We start from the raw sequence: 8808 nt of genomic DNA, 5'->3' as shown, positions 1-8808 counted from the left end.
CTTTTTAAAGCCATTCCTCAGTCTTAATCTCTCCTTTTTCTCTCATTCTTCTCTTACTCATCTCTCTTTCTCTGGCTCTCTCCACCAGCAGGGAACAGTAGATTACCTCCTGTGAACTACAGTAGTGGTGTGATTAGCAGCAGTAGTTAAGATGACAGAGCAATCATCTAAACCTATGGCTGCAGAGAAAAACCACCAGTCTTGGTATTACAAAGACAGCTTTGATCACAGGGATGAGTGCCATCATCTGCTGATCCAGTGTGTGTGTGCTCTATTCATGCATTTGTGCAAAGACATATTTTAAAAAAAACTGCTCCAAAGTGGGTTAATACCACTATAAGAACACATTTTTCAAAAACTGTTGAACAATATAAATTCAACATAAATTTACTGCATGTATTCATTCCCACCACTTCAGCTGCAGAATGTATTTCCTCTGTTGTTTCACAGTGCTAATGCCACCCAAGTGCCAACCAAAGCAGCCTTAATCAATTCACTGTCGTCAGTGGCAATGATGCCTTTCAACTCGCCCCCTTTTAAATGAGATTTGCAATAAAAAAGAACCCCAGGCCTTTGTATTCAGTGGCAGGAGGCTCCTTTGGCTCTCTTGAGTCGCCTGTCTATGATGTCTGTGCAGCACACGATCTCCACTGCTAGATAGATAGAGCAGATGCTTCAGCAGAGGGGAGCCTCACATCAGCCTTGATATTCTCCCATTTGCATATCAGCTTCCCCTCTTTTTCTCCCTCCCTCCCTCCTTAACCCACGCTGTCAGAAATTAATGATCTGCAATTACACAGCATGTGTCAGTGCAACTAAACATCATTTAATAGTGCCAAGCTGACAGTGGGCTACAAGGCTGAGCAAGAAGAGACACAAGAGTCACAATTAATGTCCCATGTTCTCTACCCTGCAGCAGTCACTTGAACACAAGACACATTAGCTGGAATGTGAAGTTTTTAAACATACAAGTTCCAATAAAATGCGAAAATGTAACAGTACATGACTGTTACAGGAGTGTTAAAATGATCATTTTAAGTAGAAATAGTTTAGTATATTAGTCTACAAAAATTAAGCCTATGTTTTCCTTACTGCAAACAAGATCACCACAAAAGTCCTTATAATTGGAAAAAATATATATTATCACATTTCCTTACATTTAACAATAGTCTTCTTTCATCAATATCCATTTTTGAATGCCTTAAATTTTAAGCATGTAGCCTAACTTACGTCTTTTATCTAAAACTGCGCAAATAAAAACTCTAAGTCCTTTAAATTGAGCGTATTGACTTGGTTGTTTGTAACAATGTTATAATTATAGTAAAGTTGTCTCCCACACTGCAGTTCTCATTAAACTCTCATAGAAAGAAAAAACACTGAAACACTGAAGGCTAACCTTTAAGACTAGCGAACTAAATAAGTACAGTAATTAGCATCATTCAGTTCTATTACTTACGAAATGCGAGTCCTCTGATGCTTTATCGAAATATATCCTTCAGCTTTGTTTGCCGCAGACACTTTTATTTAAAGTTTGCACACAAACGCACACACATACACACACACATGCCCCTCACACACACTTAAAACACACTCACATGCAAGGTGCTCCAAACTGAAGCGCTGTCCCTCCTCTGTGCTAGACGCTGTACGAGCTTCCTCAACTATCACCTGCCATGTGATGCCTTCATGGGCTGCTCGTAATACTTCGCGGGCTCAAGTTCAGGTCGTTAGATACAAATTGGACCTTTTTAGAATTAGAGCTGGAAAGAGCAAACTTACTATATGTATGTCATTTGTTTACACATCGCGCATTGCCAACATTATGCCTCTCAATGCATTACAAACCTCCACGTTAATTACTGTAAACTTCGTTGCAATGTCAATTGTGGAAAAAACACAATCGAGATATATAAATATATAAATTATATATATATATTAGTTCTTCAGTTTGCCTTCCTTACAACTTCACATTTTTCGGTACTAATATGGGAAATAGGAGGGGAAGTAAACATTTCATAATCCTACACAAATTAAATCCTGTAGTAAATATAAAAGATGGAAAATTTCGGTTTCTCTGAACTGTCGTGAATGCCACACAGTCGATAACTAAACGTGGGATATATTTAGTAATTATTCATCAGGTTAAGACAACGATTTGTTTCTTTGAAGGAAACCTGAGGCTTTGAATTGTTTTAAAAGCAGAACTAAGAAAAAGAAACGTGCAAATAAACAGCTACCTTACAACAGGGGACTGGTGTTTTGACTTTTGCCCCGTAGTTTATTTTATATGACTCAACACTGTCATCTAGTGGTTAAATATTTGATTGCAAATACAAAACAAAAATAATGTGTAGCGTTATTATTGCCGAACATTGTTGAGGCCACTTTATTTGTACCTGTCATCGACCTAACACATTGCTGTTCCCTGTAGATCAAGTAAACTTTATTTGATATTTACTCATTGAAAAGACTGAACTTGTATATTTATGATAACGAATATGTATAAGTGAATAATTACTTTTGATTAGTGCCTGATGACCCCTATGAAGACAGTTTACGTCTTGTTGACCTTGTCAATTTGTGGATTAATTCAATTATTTGGATCTGGAGAGCCATGCCTCATTAGCGAATCAGGTTAAGCTGCTCTTACAAAACAAGTGTGTGATATAAGATGTCCACCAGGGCATGGAGACAGAACTTTTGAAGTATGGAGTTAGACGATTCAGGATCACTGCCTGATTAGCTGGTTTCTCCTGATGATATCTTATTAAGTCTAATTTAAATCTAATCTAAGTTATTCCTATTAAACTGAAAATAAAATCTCATTGCCACAGATGTATTGTTTTCAAGATGATAAATATGATCTGTATCAGTACAAACAAGTATACCTTGAGAGTGGCAATGAGAGATGAATACAAACAAATAAGAGCAATGATCCAAATAGTTCAATAGAAAGAAAGAGAGAACTAATCATACATTTAATATGATCATGCTGGTATTGATATTTTAAGATGGGGTTTGTATTTATTCACACTCCATCCGAGTGCTGTATCCGAAAAAATCCACAACTATGTAAATCCCGGGGTGGATCAAATCTGGAAATTGCTCTGGTAGCTGAAGAGGTGCAAGATCACTTCCTAAGCACTGCCGAGGTGCCCTTGAGCAAGGCACACACACCCTCCCCCCGGCTCAGGAGTGATCGCGGTGGGCAGCCCCCTTACTCTGACGTATCTCCATTAGTGCATGTCCGTAGCATCCTGTTTTATGCATGTGTGTGTATTTCATCCTATGTGTGTGTAGCATGTCTCAATAAAAGAGTGTACACATTTTATATTATTTGTATAATAATAATTTTTACATTTGACATTTTTGGAAATAAATGTGTCTTAGGCTAATTACTTAACTATACTAACAAAACAAAAAACAAAAAAGTACAGCGACACCTACTGCCCATAGGTAAAAAATAATAATTTCTCATCAACTCGTGAGACCACTTCGTCAGCTTTTCAGTGTTATGTCAGAGTGTCGAAATGTAAAAAAATAACCATAAACTAAAGTGACCATAAACCGTTAATATTGATTTTGACCCATAGGTCCTACTTCATCATTTCAGAGTATAAAAATACCGTAAAAGACAATAAGGGGCCGGGTCAGCTAGTGTCACGGACCTACAAACTCGTTGACTCGTAATGCAGTGTTCTCCCCACGCACACACTCATACCCTTGTTACTCTGACTGTCATTGGTCGAGTAGAACGTCCGTCATACTCCCCCAGCTGGTTCTGACATTTGATTGGCTAGAGGCGCACCTCCGGCGGTGGCTCACACGCCATTGGTTAAAAAACTAGGTTAGTGGTCCGACAGGCATGACGGTGAAGAGAAACTGGGTCACCGATCGAGAATCGTTTATGTCACAGTTCTGTGGGTTGCTATTACATTTTTTCCAGCTGCTCCCAATGGATAGACTAATTTCGTTGGACCGAGTGTAAGTATCTAATGTGTTAATTTTGTGCTATGCGTATTGCATTGTGTAACCGTCTGTATAAGCAGTGTTGATTTTCGACGATGTTTTCCCGGTGGTCATGTCAGTGTGGTTTTCTAAAGCAGGAGGGACACTAGCTCGCTGGTCAAGTCTTGACATTTAGCATTCCTTAGCTAGGAGTAGTGAAGAAAATAGGTTGTTATTGATAAAGGTGTGGAAACCTCCCCCATGTATGTCATTCTATCTTTAAGTGTTGACATTAATCACCAGGGCCAGCGGGCTCTAACACATCGGTAAGTGCTGTTTTATGTGCTCGTTGCGTGTTAAAATAATGCGACTGGGAGAACACTGCTAACCCAGGCTAGCATGCTAGCGATGTAAACAGGCCTTGGTAGGTATCTGGTACACGGGTTTCTTCGACAGCCTACATAATTCCACGATAGCTTCAAACACCCATCTCCCTAAAATGCTACAATCTTAACCCACACCGAGGCCATACCTTCTTCAAAACGCTAAGGCTACTGTTTGGTTATGAAATATCGTGATATAGTTGTTGGCATTGGCAGCGGAAGTGGGGCAACCATTGGTTTCTGCAGTGTCCGCAGTGGTTGCCAAGAGATGATCATGGTTGAGCTTTTGGCAATTTGGTTGAATTGTTCATTAGTGTTATGATATAGATGGTGTTACCAAACGTGAGCCAAAGGAGCTTTAGGTTTCCATGGGGGCTTCTGCTGGTTTCCATCAAGGTTATTATTATTTCATATAGAATAGAATTACTTGATTGATCCCAAACTGGGAAATTGTGGTGTTACAGCAGCAGGTTGTCCAAACACACAATATGAGCAAAAAACACAATATAATATTAAATACAAAGTAAATAAGCACTGAAAATATCAAAACTAAGAATGGGAATATATACACCAGGATTTAACTTAGCAATACTAGTCTTAAATATGGAAGATTAAATGTAAATGTGCAAAAATAGAGTTGTAAATGGACAGTATTGACATAAGTTAAAGTATATATTTTTTCTCAACAAGTTAACCTTGTGCTCCATCAACACCAGTATGAATCCTTACACATTGGACATAAGCTTCCTAAGGTGTCACTTTGGTCTGTTATGGAGATATTTCAGGAGCCTTGTTCCTTTTATGGTTAACAACGAGATTATAATCATCTTTTATATTGGCTGGATTGTGTTTTCTCATTACTGTAATACTCTTTCATTTGTCTGCCTTACGGTAGTGTTATCAGTCGTTTATGTATTAACTGTCTCATGACAGGGGAGAAATCCTCTGAACTTCAGACTTGGACTTACAAGTGTTGTTACTTGTTACCCATATAAGAAGCAACTATAGGTTATCAGTACTCATCAATGAAGCTATGAAGGCGCTTGATAAGAGAGCTTGCTGTGATGGTTTAGCAGGTTACTGTACCGTTGACCATGGAAATCAACAACAAACAAGTCATTGCTTTATTTAAACCTGTTGTTCATGGAAACATTGTTTGAAGTTTAATAAAATAAAGGGGGGTAAATTTGAAATAATGTTGACTTGTACGTTTTAATAACTATGAACGTCCCCTTGTGCCTTCTTCTCTGTCTCATCATGACCTAAAATGTTTATTTTTTGTTTTTTTCTTCCTCATTTTGATATTGTGAGTAAAATAGAAACGATCCCAGAGGAGCATACACAAGCAGTATTTGTCAATCTTCAAGTGTCAAATCATTTTTGTGACATTGTTAGGTTAAAATCTGATGTTGAGGTTGAAATAAATTTGACTTAGTTTTCTACTAGTGTCACCAATTTCTCAAACTTGGACCCTGAAGTAATTATTCATTGGTTTAATTTACATTTTTGCTGTATTGCTCAATTGTATCCCATCTGGATGCAAACTTAGATTTGCCCCCCCTCCCCTAAACTCTACAACTAGAGGCAAGTTAATCTGCACATCCACACACAGATGTTTTCATTCATATGACTTTTAACACCTCAACAGGTAAAGCTGTTTTGGGAAGTGTACTTCTAACAGAACAAAGATTGCAAGACAAAACTTAGTTGTGTGATTGTAAAAAAGTCTAATATAGAATAAACAACCTGAGTATTGCTATTAGCGGAGAGAGAAGCGAGAATCGGCTGCTCTTACTTTAATAATTCAAGCAGCTGTTGATCAACCCAAAACACATTTGGCCGTCATTCACGGATTATAGGATCTTGTAATCTCAGTAGAGCAACAAAATGCAGACACAAATGAATGGAGACAAAATGCAGTCTGAGCTCCTACCTTTTCTTAGTGATAAAAAAAACAAATGCCTTCAAGTGCTTTTATTAAACAGAAACGTGAAATGGCCTGATTTCATGAAAACAGATAACAGTATCGGAGCAAGCTGGCTATACACTGGTGGAAACCCTGACACATTATCCATGTCTAATCCAGATTTCAGATGATTCTTTTTAGTCTAGCTGGTGGTAAAAAGACCTAAAATTGTAGTGGGCGACAGGCATACAAAAGAAACAGCCGCCCTAGTGAGCTTTTTACATGAAAAGTTGCAGTCAAAATGTACTTTCTTCATTTGAGAGATCAAGATTAAGAATATAATTAACCATGCCATTACTGGAATAAGTCAAAACCAGTGGCTACATTCCCACACCTCAGGCTCTGATCACAGTTGATTTATAGCATTAGATAAGAAAAATATTTTATGTAAGCAAGCAATGCTGTCTCACGCAGCATGCGTACGTTTTACCTGTTGGATGCTTTCACTGCTTGTTATTAGAGTCAAATGAAGCTTGAGCTAGCTATTAGCTGCCCTAGCATTAATTGTTGAAATTTAGTGTTGTAAAAAATCTCTTTGGATTCAGGAAGGACATGTTTCAAACAAACACAACATGAAGTACAGCAGATAGACTGCACTCTTTCATTTTTGTTCATTTATCACACCTTGTGTTGTTATTGCAGTATTGGGTGGTTATCACTCATCGCATATTTTTCTCATTTTGTGCAGGCCTTATTGGTGGTAATACATTATCACAACCATGTACATTATCTAAGACCAACAAGGCAGCCTTGGCATAATGAATATTACCTGAGTAGAGGCAGCTGAAGCCACTTTAATTGGCAGATTACTTTGATTGGTCTGATCAAACATATCCAGAGGCCCCCATAATCACAGAAGGTGCTTAGGAGAGAAATACTGGGACAAACTGTTAGGAATAACAAAGTGTATTTTATTAAAACACCCATGAACCATATATTTCATTTAAGTCCAGATAAATTCAACTTGACAAGAGGTCTTATCCAAAACAGTTAGTTAAAATCAATGTAAAGGTGTCTGCTAATTAGGGCCTTAGGGTTCTTCAGATAGCAAGCTTTTGCTGTTTCTGTTATGCAGATTGTTGGCAGCAGGTTGCACACTGGTTCTGGCTACCTACCACCCAACCAGCTTGTATAATAACACAAGCCATCTTCACAGTATAATCTCATAATTCAGTTAAAATTATCATATTGAAAATGTTGAATTAAGAAAGTTTTGTCTTAATAGTATCATAAAAGTTGTTGTTTTTTCATCCCGGCCTGGATGATCAGACTTTCAACCAATACAATCTTTATATTGATCCTTCTTTTCTGCTTGCTTCATTTCCTGTTGTTGCCATGGCTACTCTGCTAGCTTCAATGGTAATTTGAAAAAAAGTGACAAATTAAGGTGTCTTCTTGGTGAACATAGGCTACGTTTTTTTTTATTACAAGCTGCCAGGTGTTTAATGTTCTTTTGCTATTAGCATTTTGTACTCATAAAAAAATAATTCTGTTTTTTTATTTTTTATTTTTTTATTTTTTACAAATATATCATACGTATTAAATACAGAAAAGTATATAAAATGCCCAGACAAGACACTCATAATTTGACATAAGCCTAAAATATAGCAAATATATCTAAATGCCTAACAAAGACTTTGTGGAAAGTTTGGAAAAATGTGGATACTTTCACATCAAAAAGGGATTTGTTAGTTATTTTATGCTGTTGAGGGAATTTTGTTGTAGTGGTTTTAGCCGCACCTGTACACTAAGGGGAAAGTGTTGCTTCAAGGTTATCCTCCTTCATTTCTATCATGATGGAAGTGGCCTTCTCCTAGTGTGAACCCCTCATCCAAAGAGCATGAGTGGTCACTGAATGGGATGATGAGGGAATCATATGCTATTGCCTTTTAAGTCGCCATATCTAAACCCTGTTGAACACCCAAGGAAGTTTTTGGACTTGCATTTTTGGCAACGCTTTCCATCATCAAAACACCAAATTAGGGAATATCTTTTGGAAGACTACATCCCTCCTTTACTGTTCTAGAGACTTTCAAATCAATGCCAAGTTTCTACAGTAGTGTCATGTCAGCTTGGACCAACAACAACTCACTAAGGAACTGCAGTTTATCATTTCTCACCAATCTGTTAAGAGTGGGTGTGCTTTTACTTATCATGGTAGACTGTAAATTAGCCCAGATAAAGGTCAGCACCCTTCAAGTTCTCTTGCTAACACGTACTTGCTCTCTGGAGCTGTGTAGTTATTCCAATTCTTATTTTATTCTTATTTTAACACGTCTAAGTCTAAATGCTGCTCAACCCACTGAGTAAATAAGAGTAGTCATCAAAGAGTTTCTAGTGTAACACTGAAAACACTTCACCTTATGTATTCATCTTGCAGCGGCTGCTGTGCTAGCTGTTGTGCAGATAATAGCGCTTTACCACACAAGTATTAGCAACCTTCATATCTGATTGTGTTGCTCTGCCACAAAAATGTGAAACACAAAAAGAAAGCTTACTGCTATATTAAGC

General features: G+C 37.6%; 1 protein-coding gene across 1 annotated transcript in view; it reads left to right on the top strand.

Moving 5' to 3' along the window:
- Nucleotides 1-3849: 3849 nt before the first annotated feature.
- bmal1a (basic helix-loop-helix ARNT like 1a) overlaps nucleotides 3850-8808 on the top strand; it is a 29699-nt gene continuing 24740 nt past the window's right edge. The window contains exon 1 of the mRNA XM_020645499.3: nucleotides 3850-3984. The gene's annotated coding sequence lies outside the window, so the exon portion shown is untranslated. The remainder of the gene's footprint in view (nucleotides 3985-8808) is intronic.

This window comes from Labrus bergylta, chromosome 7 (genome assembly GCF_963930695.1).
Source record: "Labrus bergylta chromosome 7, fLabBer1.1, whole genome shotgun sequence".
Lineage (NCBI taxonomy): Eukaryota > Metazoa > Chordata > Actinopteri > Labriformes > Labridae > Labrus > Labrus bergylta.
This window is presented reverse-complemented; position numbering and strand designations above follow the sequence as displayed.